The 23439-nt window shown below is 40.0% G+C and overlaps 1 protein-coding gene across 3 annotated transcripts in view; it reads left to right on the forward strand.

The window, feature by feature from the left end:
• The window catches only part of BACH2 (BTB domain and CNC homolog 2), a 220543-nt gene that overhangs the window by 28292 nt on the left and 168812 nt on the right, over positions 1 to 23439 (forward strand). The window contains exons 4-7 of one of the 3 annotated variants that reach the window (XM_044427665.1): positions 1745 to 1910; positions 5327 to 5460; positions 7450 to 7548; positions 8001 to 8409. The exons of the other annotated variants lie outside the window; for them this stretch is intronic. The gene's annotated coding sequence lies outside the window, so the exon portion shown is untranslated. The remainder of the gene's footprint in view (positions 1 to 1744; positions 1911 to 5326; positions 5461 to 7449; positions 7549 to 8000; positions 8410 to 23439) is intronic. 3 annotated transcript variants of the gene reach the window in all.

Genomic DNA, 23439 nt, shown 5'->3' on the forward strand with positions numbered 1-23439 from the left:
GGTGAAATGCCATGGATCACCAAAGAAGTCAAATCTAGCTTCTAAGTAAACTAAATTAGATTCTTTCAATATTTCATAGCAGCTTTCTACTCTTGTTTATAAATAGCTTTTCTGGTTAGCCCTACAGACTGTGGTCCATGGTGGCTGGGGGTGGGGGGTGTTAGGGGCAAAAATGGAGCTAAGCCTCCCAAATGTTCCCACCCTTATTCAGACCCACTTCCTGAAATCTAAATGACTAAGGAATGAGAATAGTAGGAAAAATCGGAAACAGCTTATAGGAGGCGATTCTGTAACAAAAGTACGTTTAAGACAATGTTGTTATTAATTATAACTATAAAATAATAACCTTTACGAGCAGCGAAGTTATGCATGACTGAAAGGAATAGAATAGATGTAACATTAGTTGGCATGCCTGGGCAAAGCTGTGTTAGGATGGCAGTGTGTCAAAGCACTTCTCTCTCTAACGCTTTTGTATATAACAGCTGCAGCCCTGCCATCTTGACATCATGCAGTGGTAACTTGTGCCATTTTCCCCAGGAAAGCCTTCCTCCTGAAGTGGTTGGTTGTCCCGTTAGTGACAACATGCGGAAATTAGGCCTGACACAAGCTCTCTCGCCACCTGAATCAGGGTGAAAACATGTTCTGCCAACTCTGTATCCTGGCCCTTGCTGCCACTGCAGCACATGCCTCTTTCCTGGCACACCTTTCCCTTCTCTTCATCTGGCCTTGTGGTTCTCCATGGAGACGTCGCAGTGGCAGCAAAAGAAAGGGGACAAATGAGCACTGGTACCTGCTGAGAGAGTCCTGCTAGCCATTTTCTCGCCGTGACAAATGTCACAGTGGGAGAAGGCTGCAGAGGTTTACAGAGCACCACTTTGAGGAGGAGAGGCATTGGTGATGGGCCCTGCTTGTGGAACTGGGGAAGTGATGCAGTTTGCCACTGCTCTTATACGTCTGTCTGATGTGGGCCCCGCACCCTGCTTCATGGCAGAGTTGGCCTTGATAAGCATGTTGTTGTAACTAATTCTCACATGGGGTTGGAAGGAAGAGCTTGTTCAAGAACAATAACTACTTACATAGACAGCCCAACTATTTTATTTTATTATTTTATTTTCATCCCACCTTTAGTCTTTCAAGAAACTCAAGACAGTTTACATAATTGCCCTCCTGCTCTCAGTTGTAACTTCACAACAACCCTGTGAGGTAGGTTAGGATTAGAATCAGTGTCTGACCCAGAGTGACCCAGTGAGATTTGTAGTGGAGTGGAGACTAGAACTGTGATCTCCTATATCCCAGGCCAACACTTTAACCACCCCATTACACCAGCTGTCCTATATGCTGTAGTTTACCACTGGAGTCCTGCTTTAAAAGGTGATAGCAAGGTTTGTGCATGAGCATACTAACCTATGGAAGGAGGTGGGGGAGGCATTGTGAATCATACAGATTAAGGTTAAAAGGAAGCTTTTTCTACCCACTCCCATCCACCACAGTGTATGTTCACCAATGGAAAAGACTTGTCAGAAAAGCAAAAAATATATCCTGTGGTTGTATATGTATGTTCTTCAGTGTTTCACAATGGCATTGCCCACTACCCTTTACAAAGTTGGAGGAGGTTCTGTCCTGCTTAACATAATTTCCCTGTAGCCTATCAGGACAGTCTGTTATCACAGGGCAAGTAAATTAATACAACTAGTAAAAACAATTTTGTGACATCGATTTGCCCTTTTCACTGCTCTTCATACAGGTGCTGGTGGCTCTGTGCATACTCTGCGGTTGTTGCTGTGCAGCTGGAAATTACGTGGGAGACTGTTGGCTTCCTCTGAGACAGTTACAGGTGGCCAGATGTGGGTGGGGTGAAAGGAGGAAAAGCTGTGGGAGAGGTACAACACCCACATCCTTTGGCATACACTGTAAGAGCTGCTACTGTTTGTTGGCATATGCTTTACGCTAGAACGAGTTTGATTTGTACTTTTTCTTTCACGGTTAAGTGTTTTGGTTATGACTGAGCTTTTGGTTTAAATATGCCCTTCCTGAGTTAGCACAATATTGCTAAAGTTCTCTTTCAATAAAATTTTAGCTTGGCCTTTTATATGGTTGTGCGGGGTTTTAGGCATTGCTTTTCATGTTTTGCTAATGTTTTAATGTTGACTATGCTTTTATGCTCTGAAATTTTTGAAAACCAGTGTGATTGGTTGATTTAGAAGAATAATCAGTGTTGATTTTGTACAGTGTAGTGGATAGATTTCAGGCAGGGAGACGTGATTGAGATACAAAAGAACCAAGGGAAGTCACTTCTGGTTCCAGAAACTGGGTATCTTGACCTTTGCTCTTTATCCCCTACCTGGAAATGCTTAAAATGCTGTGTCAGAAAAATAATATTTAAAGGAAGGCTGAGGCTGGACTCTGCACTGGGCCTCAATCCAGCCTTCAGCTGGCAGGCATGTTTATGCAAAACAGGGATACCCCATGTGCAGTGTCTCAAGTCCTGTGGATGAAAGTGGGGTAGATGAATGATTGCGGCGGGAGCTACTGCACACATGTCCTGTTTGTAGTTGATGTGAAGAGAAAGCTGGACTAGATGGGCATTTATTTTCATGCAGTATGACTCTTCCTATGCTGTTACTTGAATTTGTGGGGTGCTGTTGTTTTTTTCACTTTGTATTGATGGTGGAGGAAGTGTATTTGACATCCTTTGCTCCTCATGTTTCCATTTCTACTGTTGAAGCTCAGCTAATTAAAATCTGTTTCTTGGTACAGTTTAAATTGATGTTGAATCAGTGATTAATAATAATTTGAAGGCACGCATATTGGTAGAACAAATCAAGAATAAGTATAAAAATGAAAATACATGCAGAGTAGGTGGATAGTACTGTAATTTGTTTATTTCCTCTCTACACTTTGTGTGAAATGGATGCCTGACACTGCATAAGGCTTCACAAAGAGCAGCTGTAAAAAAGAAGTAAAATAAGCAGACTGTGTACCGGAAATAATCTTAATATGCCAATAAATATGAGAGACTGGGTGGGGTGAACAGCATCTTGTTCTTTGAAGGCAAAAGTCTAAAAACCCTTGAACAGAAGTAGGTTTTCTAAATAATTTGGGTACTTTTCCCAGCTCAGAATGGCTTGCATTCTATATAGCTTGGAAAGTGCACAAATAAGTTTGGTTTTAGTTTTCTGCATTCACCTTAAAATTGGACAGGCAGAAGCAAATTAGTGGGCAGTTGTGTCGTTTCAGAGACCTGCCCATTTTGCTGTAATTATATAGTACTCTTCCTGCTGAGATCCTCCAGTTTGGATGACCACATCTCTATTAGCCTGGATACGGTTCTGCTTCATACTGTCTGAAGTCCTTTCGCAGCAGCATTTCTTCCAGTAAGTGGGAGGATGCTTGGGTTCCTGTCCCCCTTTACTCAGAATAGGTACTATAATATGTAGGAAGTTTGCCATTAGAACCTGCAGGAGAATATTGCAGTTTATCTCTAACGCATGAGAAGAGTTCTATTATTATGTCTCCAGGAAACCTGAAACAGAAGCTTTGAATGGTCTTTCTGTAGAGTTAGCTGTTGTCAGCATCCGGTAACCTTGCAAATTCTTGTATGGAAATTTTGGGATTACTTTTTAAAAATGATTTAGGTTACAGTTATTCATACTTTTCCATATTTAGGAAATCCACAGCATATGCATGAACAAGGACCTTGTTTTTGAGTGGCCCTATTTTTCTTCCAAGTCTAAGCCAGTTTGGTAGAGAGGACAAATCTCTCAGGTTTATTATTATTTTTACTCAAATACAAAGAAAAAGATACATTGAATTTAATATAATTATTGATGGAAGGTAGAATGTTTAATGTATTTTTCCCCTTTACCTTACAGACAGAAATATTGGTAGAATCCCTTAGCTCCTTGGAGACTTTCTTAATGGAACTTCATATTAAATTATATTTAAGGAAGGGACATGCTGGTATTTACAGGATTTGTTTATGTCTTAACATGCCTAAGATTTTATCATTAGCCTCTTTTCCATAATCAACTCTAATTTTTTTGCACGAGTTCTTATTTTTTCCACACTAAGTTCATTCTCGTCATGTTTCTGCATAAGTTTGCAACTTTTATTAAATGCCAGTGCCAAAAATGTGTACATATTTTGTGTGCATTTCTCCTAAATTGTGGATTTTTGCGTGCACTTTTCTTAATATAAGTATTTTGTCAGCAATTTCCCACAATACCTGTCTTTTCCACTAATATATTAGGGAACCTTGGCTTTTGTGTGGTATAAACATGAAACAAACAAACAAACAGAGTTTTGTGCACAGTCTACCTGTTATGTACATTGTTTCTGTGCAGTTTTGACTCACAAACTACCTCACAACATTGAGCTAGTGTCAGTATTGTATAACTTCAGTTTAGTTTCCAAATGGGCTTGGAAAGTTTGAGTTTGGCAAGCTGGTATGATAATGTGAACCCAAGAAAATTGTGCCTTATTTCTAGCTATTAGTGTTAATAAGCAACATAAATAAAGGGTCACAATTCATTATTGTTTCATAGAAAATTTATATGGAAGTAACAGATTAGAATGCACTACCAAGAATAAATCTGTCCTTTCACTGGTATACTTAGATGGCCCTCATTTTTCCATCCTCCCTTCTAAAAGCTTGCTTCCACATAAGAATTGCAAAGAAATAATTCCACCTTTGTAAACGTCCATACACAAAATATATGCAGATCCACTTGTTTTCCACATAACAGTGTCTCAGTTGGTGCATGGTATCCACCTATCCCTCCATGTTAGAACTAGACTGCTGAGAGAGAAGATTTTTTTTTGTGCATCTGAAATAGCATTCAATATATTGTCAGTGGGAAAATGAGTTTTTCTCCAGCTAGCGTATCACCTGTGATTAGTGCTGTGTTGAATGCTTCAGTGGCAATGTGACAAGTATTTCCATAGGATGGAAACAATACATTCTGGGGCAGTTTTGATGCTCTCCATAAATACATTTCAGGGTTTGCTTGGTTAAGGTCTATTGTATAATTAACACGAAGATACTTAGAAGATGGACCCATCTTGCAAAATTCAGCAATACATTGAATTGAATGTTGACCTGTGGTTTCCTGACATCCACTGCATTTAGAGAGGAAGAATTATTTTCTTTCTTTATACAGTGGTGCACAAGAAGACTTGAGAATTTTTTTCTTTCCTCTTTCATTTTTTCTTTTGAAGTAATTCATCATTTTAGTGCTAATTTTTTTATGCTGAATATTTCAAAAGATTTGATTGGAAGTGTATGTCTAGACTGAGAAACAATATGCTTCCTGTATTATCCTTCCAGAACTATACAACTGACTTACCAGTAAGCCCCTTGGACTTCCAGGTACAGTGTGCACAGGATGAAACCAGTAAGGCTGAAACAGTTGCCCTCAAAAGTCGTGTTTCCTTTCTGGTTCAGCTTGCTGTTCCGAGTAGGTAAGTTTCTGGCATTCAGAAACAAAAAACTTTGTTCTGCTTTCATTCTGTCTCCTGCCATTTAACCAGAATTTGCTTATCCTATGGATAACATATTCTTGATACAAAGACCATGACGCTGAGGTACACTAGCCGCAGCTTAGTTATGCATCCAATATTTAGCTACTTTATTTATAATGAGTTGTATTCAGTGTTAGTTTAACCTGAATCCCATTCATTCCAATAGGTCATCTCTAGTAAGATAACCTATGAAAGGAACCTAGTACAATTTCTGTTCCCCACTCCCCTCCAACGCAGATGAGCAGAAGTGGCTAACAAAAAACATTAAAAACATAAAGACACAAGAGGAGAAGGGAATAAACTGGTCATTAAAAGAACTAGCATTAAAAAGAACAAAGAGCTGAAATTAACAAATGCAGAAATTTCCAGGTTATAAACATCCAAGTTAGGGACAACTCACATTTAAAAACAAACTTCCATAAAGCATATTAATTTAAAAATATGAGTTAAAGGAAAGGGAAACCTCTGGCATTTTCTTGCTGCAACAAGGAGGCCCTGGTGAGTTTGGGCAAGGGGGAGTAGGGTAGAATTATTTTTTACGTTACACTTATTTTTCTACTTTCATGTGGGTCCCTGTACCCTCAACCCCCACAAATGTGGGGGGCTGACTATAGATGGTCCAACTTACATACAAATTTGACTTAAGGATGGATCTCCATTTTTTTAGAAACAGAACTTGTTGGTAACCCAAGGGACTGCCTATAAGAAGTTAAACAACAATAGAGCAAATGCTTCCTTTAAATCTTCAAAGAATACAAATAGAGGGAGGTGAATGAAACGATTGGGGTGGGGGTTATATGTCCATAGTGCTACCACGGAAAAGGCCCTTAAACAGCACCACCGTGTACCTCATAAGGCAAAGGCATGTATAGAAGGGCTCATTGCCTCTCCCTCACTCATTCTTTTTGCTGCTACAATAAGTGACAAACAAACCCAGTAAGTCTGCTTTTTATGTGAATTGGGCAGATATATAGATCACATCACTCTCACATCTAGTTGGCTTAGAGATGTACATATTCAAAATCTGGAATTTCAGAGATACAGTATAGATTGCGACAATATTTCCTGATGGAGAGTGAATTTCGCATGACTGTTCTACTTTTTTGGATACCTCCTTTTAGCCAATCTGAAGAAATAAGTCTCCAGGTCTTGGGTTGGGGCCAGGCCATGTGCCCACTTGTGGGCTTTAGTGGTACTGGCGGCTGCAGGCAGCTGTCCTCTAGTCAGTGTCCATTGATGTGCTGCCATTTTACTTTTTGACAATGTCGCCAAATGAAACTGGCAGCTCCCTAGTCCCAGTCACCTGGTGCTAACTGGAGAGCCCAGGGCAGGAATCAGTGGTAGGCTTTGGTCCGGACTCTGGGCTCCCAGCATTTGCCTGCAAATGTGACATGCTGATGCTGAGTCTGAATCAGAGTAATAAATGCTTCAAATACTACAGAGGGCCTTCTCACTTCCTGAACCTTTTATGGGCTGATGTGAATAGAGAAAGGTGGTTCTTAAACTTGCCCCTAAGCCATTTAGGCATTTGAAGTGTTAACCAGCATCCTGAATTACACATGAAAATGAACGAGAAGCCCAGTGCTCATGCAAGAAGGAGATCCCATGATTGGCAGCAGTCACTATTTCAGCAACAGTGTTCCACACTAGCTCAAGTTTCTGGGTGGTTTTCATGAGCAACCTGGCATGTTGCAGTAGCCTTGTCAAACTGTCATGAATGCATGTGTGGTCACGGCCAGGTCTGATGGGTGCAGCTGGGGCAACAGCCAAGCCAGATCATAAGTATTCTGAACCCAGCCAGACCCCCAAACTGTGAACCTTCTCATTCAATGGAACTGAAGCTCTGTCTGAAACATACGGTGACCATGAAACCTCAAGCAAGAAATTATCTCTCATCTATTCACTGCAGATATTTGTGGCCTTTTACAGGTGGTTGACAGATCTATGAGCAGAAAAAGAAAAATATGCCACTAGAGTACTTCCACATGTGAATGCAGAATCCCCTGTGCAAATTTGGTGGATCAGTAGGTATGTGAAACAGACGTTTGCCCAGGGAAAATATTGCCCAGACATGGCTTGTTTTTCCATCCTCCAAGATTGTATTCCAGTAAAAAATAGTGGTTTCACAAGTGAAACAACTCTGGCTCCTCACTGGAGCCCATAAAGCAGTCTCTGCAATAAAGGTGCAATGAAAGAATTAAGCAACCTGATTCCTGCACTGCATCCTTTCCAAACAGCGTGAGGACATCTTTGTGCCCGTGTGTCACCCTGTACTCTTACTTTGCATAAATGGAATGACAATTCCCCACAACGCTGGGTTGTTTTCCATTAAAATTGTTGCCTTTTTGCTGCCACTGTGGCAATTTCAGCAGCAAATGCAGCAGCAGGAGTTGGCAGGGTACGCAGTGTTGTACGCTCATGGCTGGAAATTGCTCGCCCTTGCCTTATACACATTTCTTTGCCTTTTCTTTTAAAAATAGGATTGATGACCTAGAGTGTGCCAGGAGTAAGGCCTTGATAAGAACAAGGTGTTTTTCCTGTGCAATCAGGAAAGAGTGGCTGGCCCTTCCCTGTCTTCTCCAGAAAAATGAAACCACTGCAGCGAGAAGTTGTCCCTGCTTAAATAGACTTATTTGGTAATGCACATGTCTCTGGCCTGTAAACATCAATCCCGGATGCCAGCCAGGCCATACTTTCATTCTAAAACTGGTGGTAGTGCTTCATTCCATGCCAGGCACTAGAGTGTTGTTGGCTAGGAAATCTCTGTGTAGCTAAATTGGGAATTCCTCTGGTTTACTTCTCCCAAAATAGCTCAGCAACTCAGCACTCAAGCCTTCTGACTCTTCTTCAATTCCAACTTTTTGACTGGGAAGAACTTAACCCACAGAGGTATTGGTATTTTTGGAGCATGTTGACTGAGGAGTTTTATTGTTTCTATATCTGGGACACCTCTATGTTTTGTGATGTTTTCCTTTTCAGAAATGCAGGCTGCTGAAAACATGACAGTGGATGGTTCTAATAAGCCTGTGAAATTCTCTTTAAATGTCGCTTGGTATTTAATAGGCTCAGTGGTATGATCCTAGCACTCAGTTTCATGTTACTAGCCTTTTGAGATTTATGGATTCTGTGTTCACCTTCCACCTTTAAACTGGGAGTTTGCAGTGAATGAAATGTTAATTGTGGCCAGGTACAAGGTGAGGTTTTTCACAGGGGGAGTGGAGAATGAGGAGAAACTGCTGAAGTGTTTGTGGCTCCTGTATTCCAGTAGGCTTCTCCACCCAAACTTTGAGCTAGCACCTGCCTTGACCAAGTGCAAGGGCCATTGACATGCTAAAAGTTCCTCTGAATAGGAAACAAGCATTTCCGCTCACTTCTAGGGTTACCTTTTGAACTGCTAGCTCCCCATCACACCATCAGTGTGTCCCACTGGCAGATGGGCAGACTTATGTTCTGACTACAGTGTTGGTCTCTTCCTATTTAAGCACTATTCTCAAGTATAAATTTTGGCAGTTCGTAATCTTATATAACCATTCCAAAATCCTTATTAGTATAATAACTGCATTAGGCCAACCAAATACAAATCTTAGCATTTTTCTTGTTTTGTTGTTCCAAAATCACAGATACTTCTGTTTTTCTGTTCAGCAAGTGGGGACTCTGGTATTTCCAGCTGCTAGAAATCAAAACCTACATTGTCTAAAGGAGGTTTGAAAATCTGACATAGCTGGCTGTCTATCACTTGGTGGCTCCCTTGAAACAATGTGGACCTATTTGATTTAACTTTCATGTTGACTCTTGTTGAAGGTAGTGGGGACTGAAGGAGGGTTATTTGAATCTATCAGGTTATTTGAGTCCACTCATTAAACCAAAAAACAAGCAGGATGCAGTGAACTAAGTCCCCTGTGGATGTTCTCTAATTTCCTCTCTTTACTGTAACCTAACTTCTACTTTGTGGCTTCTTCCTCTCTGCTTCTTGGTAATTTTTATGTTGCCATATGTCTCATTAACTGATCTTTAATGCTTATCCTTTTCTGTGCACCATCTCCATTGACTGTGATGACTGTGAGAGTGTTACTGGATACCTTGCCCCTTGAGCTTCCTGAGATGATTTGATAAAATTAATTGGGAAACTTTATAGAACTATTAAACATCTTGGTTCCAAAGACTTCTACATAGAAACAAACAGAACGAAACTAAAAAACAAATCAAGTTGTGCTTTCCTCAGCCCTTCTATAGGACAGTCAGTGGTTTCCATCAGTTCATTCTTTTGCATGCTCAATTAAGATACGACCTGTAACGTGTCTATCAGCTGTTCAGTTTTTCTTGTAATTTGAATAATGATTTCCTGTGGACGGCCACCCAGATTTATAACTGCCCTTCTCCTGGGGGAATAAGGGTTTTTGGTGTTAATCCTGATCTCAAACAAAAATACTTCTGGCAAAGCATTATAAATTTGCACTTGGAAATAATGCATAACTGCATTACATTGCAAGTTTACAAAAGTTATTAAGAGAAATTAGCTATCTCTATCCTGCCCAAAAGCTGAAGTTCTCTGGGTAGTTTGCAACCATTAAAACAATTTAAAATATAAAACATATATAAACATTTAAATTGTTAAAAGTACAGTATAAAATATAGAGGTAAAAATATAGTAGGACCTAGGAACAACCATACATGTTTTAAAGCAGAATGAGAGTAACATTCCTGGAAAATAAGGAGATATTCAACTGGTATCAGGAAGAATACAAGGTAGGTGCCAGGCAAGCCTTTCTGGGAAGTTAGTGACATAGCCCAGGTTCCAAACCAGTCTCTCTTCTTGGCAAGCATCCATCTCACTTCCCTTGGCAGAATGACCTCTGCAGACTACTGTTTTAACAAAAAGCAATCAGTTTGTGGAGTCATAGGTAGTGAAAAGGGAAGATTATGATAACAGATTGTGAAATCCAAAGTTGTCCTTCTGCATTTGCAAAGTGTCTTTCTACACCTTTCATGAGAAAAGCAAACATTGCTACTTACTGTACCACTCTTTTACAAGCATTGATAGAACAGCTGGTTTCCTTCCACTTGTGGTTCTTTGGATTCAAGCTCTTGTTCCTTTAACTTCCTCCTTACCCAAATAAAAGGTAACATCTGAAATGTCTGTGTAATTACAGAATTTAAAAAAAACTACAGGAAATGCACAAGTACACTTTCAAAAGTATTTAACATACAGCAGAGTAGGCAACAAGCAGGTTCCTTCCAAATACTTTGGACTACAACTTCCCACATCTGTTTCCATTGACAATGTTGGGTTGGCAGGAGTTGCGTCCGACTGACACTCTTCCCATGAAATTGCTTGAATGACAAGCTTAAACCTCATGGGTCGGTTCACAGATAATCTGAGATTTGAATTGGGGACTATCAGAACATAATTCATATAGTTAATCTAAATACTCCATCAGATTTCTCCTCCAGAAGAAATAACTTATTAGAATGATTTAGTGATTGATTTTGGTATATATGAAATAGTATAGTATAGTATGTGGTATTGTCTTCAGCCTGATTCTTGGATAACATTGAAACGTGTCAGTCTGTCTTGGCAGTCTTAAGAGCACAGATGTGAGGCTTTCCTGTGTTCTTGGAATACAAGCCAATGACTTGAAATAAATCCGTTATTCAGACACTTTTGTCTCAAAAGTAGAAGCCCCCGCAATGTATCCTGTTATGGAATAAAACTCTGAAAATCAACTTAACAAGATTAATGTCTGTAAATATTTGTAAAACCCATGAGTTCTCAACCTCCTTTAAATGAGATTATGCTACATTTATAATACTCATATCTTATAACCAATATGGTCTAACACTGAATCATTTTTATTTGATTTTGCTTGCTTGTTTAACTTCATGCTTTAAACCAGTAAGTTGCAAAATTGCATGACTGCCCACTTATCATTACTTTGAGCATAATTGCATTAAATCACTTGTTCATAGATGCAGATGGCCATGGGGGATAGAGATTTAAAGAAAACTGGTATGTTTGTAATCCATAGTATAAACTACTAGCTGAGCTTAAAACAGATTTTCAACGTGCAGCTGTGCTTGGGCTAGTGCAATATACAGTGTAATAAATGATGAAACAAATTATTAAAGTAACTTCATTGACTGAGATCCTGGAGTACTACCTGCCTAAGTTCACACACCTACTAACAGTGCTGTTTTGTAACAGAAGTCTAGCCCTTCGCTTATTGTAGGCTGCTGTCTAAACCTGGGAATTGAAAGCTGCAAATGCTTAGAGCAATCTTTCCCAACCTTGTGTCTTCCAAATGTTTAGAGAGCTTCAACAGACCCGGGTACAGTACTGAATCTGCCTTGGTCGCCCTGTACGACGACCTGTGCAGGGAGAAGGACAGGGGGAGTACATCCCTGTTGGTTCTTCTGGACCTCTTGGCGGCTTTCGATACCATCGACCATGGTATCCTTCTGGATAGACTTGCGGGATTGGGGGTTGGAGGCACTGCTTTGCAGTGGTTCCGCTCCTATCTCGACAGTCGATTCCAGAAGGTAGTGCTGGGGGACCATGTCTCTACATCATGGCAGCTATGCCATGGGGTACCACAGGGCTCCATTCTATCCCCTCTGCTATTTAACATCTATATGAAACCGCTGGGAGAGGTCATCAGGAGGTGTGGGCTGCGGAATCATCAATACTCTGATGATACCCAGCTTTACCTCTCATTCTCCACTAATCCAGGTGAGGCAGTGGCTGTGCTGAACCGGTGCTTGGCCGAGGTAAGGGAATGGATGAGGGCCAATAAACTGAAACTCAACCCAGACAAGACGGAGGTCCTGTTGGTTGGCGGATCGGGTTTCGGAGAGGGTGGCTTTGACCTGGTCCTGAATGGTGCAACACTCCCTCTTAGGGATAAGGTCCGCAGCTTAGGAGTACTCCTCGACCCGGAGCTTTCTTTGGAAGCTCAGGTGACAGCGGTAGCGAGGAACGCCTTCCTTCAGCTTCGGCTGATTAATCAGCTGCGCCCCTACCTGGAGTACGACTGCCTGGCGACGGTGACACACGCGCTGGTGACTTCCCGCCTAGACTTCTGTAACGCGCTTTACGTGGGGCTTCCCCTGAAGACAGTCCGAACACTTCAATTGGTGCAAAATAGAGCTGCCAGGTTGCTGACGGGGACGGGGCGTTATGCTCACATGACTCCAGTCCTCCATCAGCTTCACTGGCTTCCCATTGAAGCCCGGGCCCAATTCAAGGTGTTGATTATGACCTACAAAGCCCTAAACGGCTTGGGTCCTGGCTACCTGAACGAGCGCTTACGTCCGTATATGCCCGACCGCCCTTTGAGATCTGCGGGAGAGTCCCTTCTCCGGGAACCCTCCATGAAAGAAATTAGGAGAGTAAGTACCCGGAGGAGGGCTTTCTCTGCGGTGGCGCCCAACCTATGGAATTCACTCCCCAAAGAGGTCCGCCTGGCACCATCGTTACTGGTTTTTCGGCGCCAGGTAAAGACCTTTTTATTTAAACATCATTTCAATTGTTAAAACATATGATCTGGCCGGGGCAACTTCTTCTTCCTTCTCTTTCTCCTCCTATATTTTTATTTTATACTGATAATTTTAATTTTGTACTTGTAAATCAATGTATTTTTTTGTATTTTTACATTTAATGGTAATTTATTATGTACTATTGTATTTCAATGTATTTTATCATGTTGTAAGCCGCCCCGAGGTTTCGGCAAGGGGCGGCATAGAAATGTTAATAATAATAATAATAATAATAATAATAATAACAACAACAACAACAACAACAACAACAACAACAACAACAACAACAACAACTCCCATCCATCCAGTACAGCCAGATGTCAGGAATGTTGGGAGTTGTCACGCAGAGAATTGAAGGGCACCAGCCTGAGGATGACTGTCACAGAGGAACTTGCAGATTTTATTATAGTTGCTGGCACACCACTTGTTTTCTTTGGAAGCTGACTGAGCTTGAGAAGTGACTTGCATTCTGTTACGTGATGCTTGCTATCATTTGGTTACAATAAAATGGGAGCAAGTGTGGATGGGGTCTAGGATCAGACTGTTTATGGATCTTCATCTACTCAATAATTAGCATGGATTGTAAAGAAAAATACTGTTAGTGCAAAACAGGAATAGGGAAACAGATAAAATTCAAGCAGAAACAGGAATGAGCTAAAAAGACTTGTCTTTAAAGTTCTCTTTTTGAAAGTCCTGTACTGTACTTAAATGACTGAATATGCCAACCAGCACTGTAAAATGGCTCTGCTCATATTAGCAGTGTCTCTCCTCTCTCCTCAAGTAGGAATGCTGAGTGAAAGCAGGAGGTGCCTTCTCCCCACTGTCCCCAGTGCAAGAGGTGTAGGGCAATGTTGTAAGGTGCAGTTCCACTTTCTATGTGCAGTCCCTTCCTCCCTCACACACACATTTTGTGGCTTGCTGGTGTGTTTCGCAAGATCCTCTCTTCCCACCCCTGCACCGCCTGTTACATCCAATGACTAGTTTGTGAGATTTGGCAAAGTAGGGCTGACAAACAGGACGGTGCAGAACTTGTTTTAAAATATACTGTGTCACTGCATAGGAAGCACTTTTATTAAAGTTTGGTATTGGAAGAAATGTTCTCATATGTCTAGAGATCACTGGAGGAAGAGGGTGATGATTTTTGCCCACTGTGCTCTCTGGAAAGCTTTTCTAGAGTGATGGATGATAGTGTGGGAGGTGGACATATGTTGCTGTTAAGACTCAATTTTTAATTTTTTATTTTGCCAGTGATGAACTCCACAATTTTGAATTTGCGAGAGCTGAGCAGGGCAGTCAAGGGCAGGACTCTTTGAAGGGTATTCATTCATAGGGTGTCCATAAGTCAAAGTCAGCTTGATGGCATGTAACAGCAACCAAGTTTTTCCTATATGCAGTGATAATTACATTTCTAGCAGTACATGTGCCCATGTGTATGCCCATATTATAAAGTTCGGTTCAATTCAACATAGAGACAATAGTTTCCTGTTCCACTATGGGTATTTATTTATTTATCTTATAAATTGTGCCTATAGCCCTGCTTGGGTTCTCTGGGGCAGCATACATTTTCATAATAAAACCAACTATAAATAACTAACTGCCATAAAATAATACAATATAGACATGGTATAGTAGCTTAAAATCATCAATTAAAATTCAGAAATATATGTATATATAAGTCAATTATTAAAATATCTGGAAAATAGATCAGTCTTCACCTGGTGCTACAATGGTGGCAATGAAGACACCAGGTGAACTTCTTTGGGGATCCTTTTCCAGAGACTGGGTGCAACCAATGGAAAGGCCTCTTTGGGGGATGGTTCTTTAAGAAGGACCTCTGAGCCAGATCTTAGTGAATGGCAGTGTTGGGGACTTGAGTTAAATGACTCACTCCCAAGTCCAACTCAAGTCATGTCAGTGATTCGACTCTAGCGCAATGAGTGAGTGGCTCAACTCAAGATTTCTGCTGTTTTTACCACCAAGTCCTTCCAGGGCTTACCTCCCTCATCTGATGTGTGGCAGGATATCCTGGGGTGATCTTGGCAGAAGGCAGGCAGAAACACAGCAAAGGCTGTAGGAGGGAGTTCTAAGGGGGCAGGGGCAGGATAGTAAGGAAGGGGTTGTAATAGGTGGAAGGGAAGGGAAGGCTTCAGCCCTTCTTTTTGGTGAGAGGGAAAGGAGGGGCATGGGGTGGGGGGAGAGGAAGATTTGGGAAGAGCCTTTACTCAAAAATTTTTTGCAATAACTTGAGATTTGACTTGGGCTTGAAGGTACAGACTTGCAACTTGACTTGACTTGAGCACATCATTGGTGAATGGATAGGTACATATGGGAGTAGGGGGTCCTTCAGGTATCCTGATCCCAAGCAGTTTAGGGCTTTATATGTCAATACAAGCACTTTAAATTGAGCCCAAAGTCCAACTGGTAGCCAAAGCTGGTGGTATGAAATGGTTTAATATGGGTGCACAAACTAGCTTTTGTCAGTAACCACACAGTGCTATCTTGAAGCATTTGATGTTTTTTTCAAATGTAGAGAGCGTTACAGTAGTCCAAATGGGATGTTACCAGGGTATGGGTAACTGTGGCCAGGCTTCTTCTCTCCAGGTACGCCCAAAGTTGGTATATCACCTGTAATTGAAGGAAGGCGCTACTGGACACGTGAGATTCAAGTGATAGTTTGGGGTCCAGGATCATCCAGGAGTATGTTCAGCAATGCTAACATGATTATTTCCAATAGATTGCTACCGTGGAGGAGCATTTTCCTTCTGTTTAAGGCTTAGTGAATTGTCAGAGCACAATCCCATGCAACTTTAGACAGAAAAAGCTGCTGGAGATTATAGGCCTTTTTTCTGCCTAAACTAGCACTGAATTAACTCTAACCCATATTTTTTAATGCTTTATACTGGTGCATATATATTACATATATGAACTGAGACATTCACTCCATGCATCTGATGAAGTAGGCTCTTGCCCATAAGAGGTTATGCTGAATTAAAACTGGTGAGTCTTTTAAGAAGACTTTGTTGTGTTAGTGTCCATTGAAAGCAGAAAAGACTCTGAAATGGATGATTCTTTGTTTGTCAAAAGCTTAATAGAACGTGGCATGCTGAGGTTGTTACCTTAATGTCCTCTGAGGGATTGAGGCTGACACCTGACTGTGTTCTGCAAACACAGTTTAGACTTACAGCTGGAGTGCTGAGCTGCATGAGCAGTACTTGAAAATGTGCATAGCAAATTTTATGTTGAGCCTTGACTTAAACCAGGTTGTGGGGCTTCAGGAGCATTCTTGTGCATGCTTAGACAACAAAGCCCACTGTTCCCAGCCAGCCATGCTAACGGAGGGATGCTGGGAGAGCCTTTTTCTCTAAATATGCATAGGATTGAGTTAATGGAAGTGATATATTCTTTTATATGCAGGTCACAGGCAACACCCCACCCCCAACTTTTTGGGAAGCTTAAGAGAAATGCATTCGAACTTTTAGCTTGATAGCAGGTTGCTGTTGTTTTTACAATTATGTTTGTTACACTTGAAAGCTTGTTAAAATAGGGTATTAAAACTTCTGTTTTTGGATGTCACTGTTAAAAACAGATTTCAATTTTTTCACACATGAGACTCTTGGGTCTCCCATCAAATATGTTCTTGATTAGGAAAATAATAGCAGTCAGATGGCCAGATTACTTCAATGAAGATTTAGGGATTGTCTCTAGCAAATTTTAAAATTAAAGATACCATATATGCTTATTTCAGGCTACCTGAATGCACCAGTTTCAAGACAGTTCTGATTGGAACATGGAATTTGATGATTCAGACCATTGCAGGGCAAGGCAGTTTTGACCACTAGCTCATCCTGTTCTGGTCAGCAAATGTCCCCAGCATTTTTATAGCATGAACAGAATTTAGAAATTCAGGATTCAGACTACTGCTCACGAAGAGCTATAACTTGCAAAAGGCCATCTCCCACATCCTCTTTTCCCCACTGTGACCTCCTGCATGCCTTCTAAATTTCTTCTGTAGATCATTTGGAGGGCACAGAAGGGGCTAGGCTGAGAAGTCCCCTTCTTCAAGCAGGACCCTGTGAATAGATCCAGTCTGAAATGCTTATGCCACTTTCTACATTGAACTGTTACCCAAAGCAGCTGAGAATGGGCATTAATTTAATAAAGGAGCATCTACAATTAAAAATGTTTAAAACATATCAATAAAAAATTTAAACAGGAGACCAGTTTGATAATATTACACTTAAGCTAATGCTGAGCAAGATTAAAAGTAATATCAAAACAAATAACCCCCATCAGCAATAAAGATAAAACTATGCTACCTCTAAGCCATGGCTCCAGAAGGGTTGAGAGAGTGGCAGTGTGAGGCACTATGCTGAGGATGTGGTGCTAATATGCTGATGTTTCTGACTGACTCCGTGATGCAAAAGGTGGTTGCATGCAGGCGATGCTCTCCTTCACTTTCTCCCTGCACTTAGTGGGGAGTGAGATCATGGCCTTCCTGTACCCCTTTCTGCTTAGGTCTAAAAACTGCTGTATTTTGCTGGAAATTGCTCTGAGTGGGTTGCGTTTATTATTTTGCATTTATTATTTTGTTTTTTTCTTCCTCTGTGTATTTTTTATCTTGTTTTAGAATGTTCTTTCAATATAGTGTTTTGTTAGAAAAGGCAGGATAAAAATGATTACGTGGGTCAAGGTGCTGACTTTCAATGTTTTGCACATGCTTTTGTTAACAGAAATGCCTAAAGAACAATTTCATTGCCTGTTTAGTCAGTTATCTTTTTGAAATCGATGCTAACAGTGTCATCATAGTTCAAGAAATGATTAGGTCAGTCTAGCACAATTTCCTAAGTATTACCGGGTCCATCACATACGTCCAGAGGCAGAGTGCAGTCATTATACAATTCTCTGTCATTAATTCCTGGTTTCAAACAACTGGACAGTTTGAATAACTTGGTTAATAGCAGCATCTGTGTCTTGCTCCTCCATTATATAGTTTGTACCCATTTGTCAGAGTATATGCACTCCATCTTTATTTTATTTATTAACCTTATATACTGCCAAATAACAGTGTTGTCTGGATGACTTACATTTAGTCTAGCCATTAACAGAATAAAGGTTGTGGTGGAGAAACAACCATTTCCAAGACTCACTAGGTTTATACTGGCCTGTGAATGGCATTTCCCCTTTTATTTCTAGTTCTCAAACCATTTTGATTGCATAGTAAGGTTTTCTCCAAATTTCTCTCCAGGTTTGAAGGCTTGTTCAGGTGTGAGGTGTCTCTGGATCCAAATCCATTCTCTATATGTTCTTTGCACATCTCTGCCATGCTGCCTTTTACTCAATACCATTGTTAGATCAGCAATGGTGATGAAGAAACCTCCATCATTACACATCATTTTCTTTTTCCCAGGGACCATAACACTGCACCCTGAAATGCAGTAATAAAAATACTTTTAAAGTCATATCCTTTCCAACCTAAACATTCAGTTTACATTTCAGCAGCAGAGAAAGTAAAACAGGACTAGGGAAATATATACAGCATCACTAAAAATATACAGCAGATACACAAAACCAGTGGAGGGGGTGGAAAATTTCTTGGCAAAAAGGCTACTAAGAAAACTCCATGTGAGCCTGTCGGGTGGGCCATATAAAATTTTAAGCCATTCTAAACAATTTTAATAACAATTTTGTTCATAACATATATTAGGAAATGAATGATTCTCTATGTTGTCTGTATCAAGAAAAATATTGAAATGCAAGTTTTAAAACATAAACTTGTAAAAGTATAGATTTTTTCTTTTCTTTTTTTCTGAAAATTCTTGTATTAGCTTACATCCTTGTCTTTAAAAATCAAGAGCAAAAACCTATGGCTTGAAAAGAAATCATTGAGCCTTATCTGGTCTTCGTCTTAAGAAAAAGTTGGGTCAGTAAATCAAAACGGTGGCTTCACATCCCTTAATTCCTTCATTTTACAAACAAATTAAAAATCTTTTATGACAAAAATGAGAAATAGCAGTTTTAAAGCAATATTTGCCTGGGAATAACACATGTTACTCTCTTATTCTGAATTTAAATAGTGTATGAATCATAAGAAAAATAGTAATGGAGCCATACACATGATTTGCCTAGTCTGTGCTCTGTACTGCTGTCAAGTAGGAAGACATGACACAGAAACCTCCTTTATCTTGCTGAAATAATGAGCATATTTTAACTTTTTTTTTTTTCATTTTCACACTGAAAGAAAATCAAACATGAACAACCCCCCACCTCCGAATCCCTCCCCACCCTCATCAGGCATTCTCATCTAATTCTATTCGACCATGCCCATTTTGTAAGACTTCAAAGCATCTGCCCATTTTAAGCAAAAAATAGAGGGGCTTAGTCCTGGAGCTTTTATGTGGAAGAACAGAAAAGGCTCTTGGCATTGCTTTTATACCTATTATTTTTGCTTGTAGCTATATCTGAGAATGCAGCAATGCTGGCATTTTAACCATGCCTCTACTTTCTGCAAGACTCTGTTTAGAATCCTTTTATCACTGCATTAAAAAAAATCTCAAGTGTGTGTGTTTGGTGGAGGTTGTGGTGTTGAGAGTGAGCAAAAGAATTAAAAGCAGAAGACTGCCTAGCCTTGTTTATCTGCCATGGTGCTTGGAGCAGGCTGAAAGGAAACGTAAAGGATAGTGGAAGCACTGGCCACAGCCCAAATCATTTCTCCAAAATGTGTCGTTAAAGTAGTCTTCTGCAGCTTGGGGTCCTCCAGATGCTTTGAACCACAGCTACCAGTGCTCCTGAACACATGGTGAATTGTAGGGCTTCCTCATGAGTCTACACGTGCTGTCATTTTTAAAGATGAAATTGTAACTTAAAGGTTATACAATATACTATACCACATGTTAACTTCAGGATACAGAAAATGCATCATTGGAAGTCATTTATAGATTGTTCCCAAATGTTGCTTTTCATGTTATATGAACCACATTTTTCTGATTTCCCATTCATATATAGTATGGATTAGAACACATACCAACTCCGTAGTTTCTAGTCCTTTTGCCACTCTTATTTTATGCACCTGTGCAGACATTAAGCACAGGTAGGTATGGAAAAGTAAACATTTACACTCACACTGTGTTCAAATGCGCTTACCCTTTTACAAGTGTTATTCAGTTCATATATATTTGGGTGGAAGTAGAGCCTCAAGAAATGTACTGAACATCATGCTCCATTAGCAAAGAGATCACAATTTGGTAATGGAATTGCAGGTTCACGTCCGCACTGGAGGGACACAGCTGAAGTCTCTTGGTCCTCTGTTCTCCAAACCTGGGGGCTGATACGGACATTTATTCTAGAGGGAACAGAGTATATTTATTTTAAAACAACATGCTTTGGGTCTTACATGCCAGGAACCATGCATTTTGTAGCACGAAGCACCAGAAGAATGGATGTTTATTCCCATGTTATTTTTCCTTTGTGACCTTAAAAGGTATTTAGCAAAGTGGCCAGAGAATGGCTGTAGATCTTGATTCTGTGCTGAAGCAACTGAAGCTGTGAAGTCCACTTTTCAAGTGTTTCTGGTTGAATTCAATCTTGCCTTTTATGCATGCCAAATATCCACATCTGTGAACAAAGCCCTATGTGTCTCATAAGGTTGCATGGGGAGAACAGTAACATGGAAAACTGCAGTAGAATGACAACATAGATTCCACTGACACTTAAGAGCCACTTTCCCTGTATTGATTTTTGAGGAGTGTGTGTACTCATTCTCTCAAGTAATCACTAGGCCTTATGTTAATTTTCTTATCTAAACAAAGATTGCATTGTAATCTACAATAAAGTTATAGTCCTTATGCTGATTGTGTAATGAAATAGAATAGTATATTAATGCCCATCTATCTCCAGAATTAAGTAAAAATGGCTGCCATTCCAGGTAGTGTTTTGCAATATTGATTCAGTGTTTTTATTAAACAAATAAAGTGAAGTATGTGTGCTGTGGTATTTTGACAAATATTTCTGTTGCCTGTGTTTTAAAGGGGAAACTCTCATTTACATTGGATACCCATGAGTTGATCCAGGTGCTTCTTCCTCTGCAAAGAAGGCTGTGCTCAATCAGGGGTGTGTAAACTGTTGCAGTCCGTTGCTCTTTTTTCTGTATTAAGCTTTTGAGTATTAGACAATCATGGTAATGCTGGTATTAAGGTTCATCCAAAGTGATGTTAGACTGCTGTGCTTCCATTTTGCAGTTACACTGCCAGTAAAATTTCCCAGAGGGGAAGGTGTGTTAATCAGTTGGAGCAAAAACAGTTAAGTGTCTCATGCCATCTTAAAGAGTATTTAAAAATTATTCTTGGCATAAACTTTTGTGGACACTGTCCACTTGTATCTGATGAAGTAGGCTCTCTATGAAATTTATACTAGAATAAATTTTGCTACTCTTCCAGATGCACAAGACTATTGGTTGTTTTTGTCTTAAAAAAGACTTATTCCCTTCAAAATATTCAAGCTACAGTTGTCTGAGAAGTCTCTAGATTCAGTGAAAAGGAGGGGACATATTATGTTCAGCACAAGACAGCAGGATAGTGTATTCCAACAAAACAATCAATAGATTAGAAGAATTGAGATAAGCAAATTAGTGAGAGCAGAATGTTTCTAAAGAAGTCTAAACAACCTGGTTTTACCTGTATACATGTAGGCTTACAAACATAACATAGAGAGCTTCAGCTATCCAGTGGTATAGAAATGAAATGAAATGAATAGCAATAATAAACAAAATTGTAAATATGGTGTGCTATAATTCTTACATGAATAAATGAAAACCAGTACCAAATTTGAAGATCTTCTGCACAGGAGGTAAGCAGAAATCATGGTGCCATGACATCTTTTTAAAAAACATAGAACTCCTTGCTTGATATCATTGCTGAATAAATCTGTATATAATCATGGTCTCCCATACTGCATCAACGCAGTACTGTTTGGAATGTTGCTTGGGAGAATTCAAATTACACAACTTTGCTGCTGTGAACAACTGCATATGAAGATATTTATGCTTTTGTGCCATCGGAAACCTAATGACCATGGATTACATCATTATTCCATTTTAGATCTTACGGTCTAAAAATGGAGAAAGAGCCAGCAGTGAATCACAACTATTTTTCAGAATGCCTGCCCTACCAGTATGTCCACATCCCTTCCAACAATCCTGATTGTTGGGGCCTTTTACGGATAATGTACTACCTGCTGGCAACTTTGTATTGTTCTTTCTTTGTAGCTGTGTTGTTTAATTAGCTGGCAAAGGAAGTATAAGTGTCATGACACTTGCCTTCCTCCAAAGTCTCACCTGATACGAGGGCATTTCATCCCAAAATGGACAATTTCTTTGGAAAATTTGTCTTAGTAGAAGTTAACAATTCCTTTTAGCATAAATTTAGTGTGTACTTAATAAAAAATGAAAAAAAAAATATCATCAGCTAAAGAAGCACTGGATGAAACTGATGTTACCAGATAAAAGCTGGCTGTTATCATCCTATCCTTCGCTTTGTCCCAAAGCAGCCATCACCTCTTCTTCTGAGTTTTATAGAGGTTGCTTTCCTGAATGCTTATCTTGCTTAAACTGCTGGATGAGTACATGTCCATAATAAAATGGCCTATGCTCCCTGTATACAAGGAAATTATATCTATGCAATAAATTGCAGAAATTATGGATAAATAAGCACCTTGAAAGTTTACACATGCAAGTTGCATCCAAATCAATCCTTTATAATGAATGTGGGAGGGATTGAATTACAGGATATGCGGCCATAAGAACTTAAGAAGCCATGCTGGATCAGACCAAGGAGACAGCTGGTCCAGCCTTCTGTTCACATAGTGCTCAACCAGCTGCCTGTAGGAAACTCACAAGTAGAACATGAGTGCAATAGCACCACACCAATCAACTGGTGTACCTAGACATCCTGCCTCTTTCCCCAAGCAAGCTATCATGATGAGTAGCTGATAGCCTTATCCCCCATCAATTTGTCCAATTACCTTTAAAAGCCATCTAACAAGATGTCCATAACTCCATTCTGTGGTAGCAAATTCCATAGTTTAACTATGAGCTCTGATTTTATTTGTTATAAATTCCACCAATCTGCTTGATAGGATGACTCTGGGTTCTAGCATTATGAGAAGAGGAGGAAAATGCTTGCCTCTCCACTTCCTCCAACTGCATAATTTTATTTCTATCATGTCGCCCTTTATTTGCCTTTTTCCTAAGCTAGAGAATCACAGATGCATCATTTTTCCTCATAAGTGAATTGTTGCACCCCCGTAATCATTTTATTTGCCCTTTTTTTGCCTTTTTTTAAAGCTCTATAATATCCCTTTTTAAGTGTGGCGAGCAGAACTACACAACAGTAT

The sequence above is a fragment of the Varanus komodoensis genome, unplaced genomic scaffold, assembly GCF_004798865.1.
Source record: "Varanus komodoensis strain SLA01 unplaced genomic scaffold, ASM479886v1 scaffold1, whole genome shotgun sequence".
In the NCBI taxonomy this organism is placed as follows: Eukaryota; Metazoa; Chordata; class Lepidosauria; order Squamata; family Varanidae; genus Varanus; species Varanus komodoensis.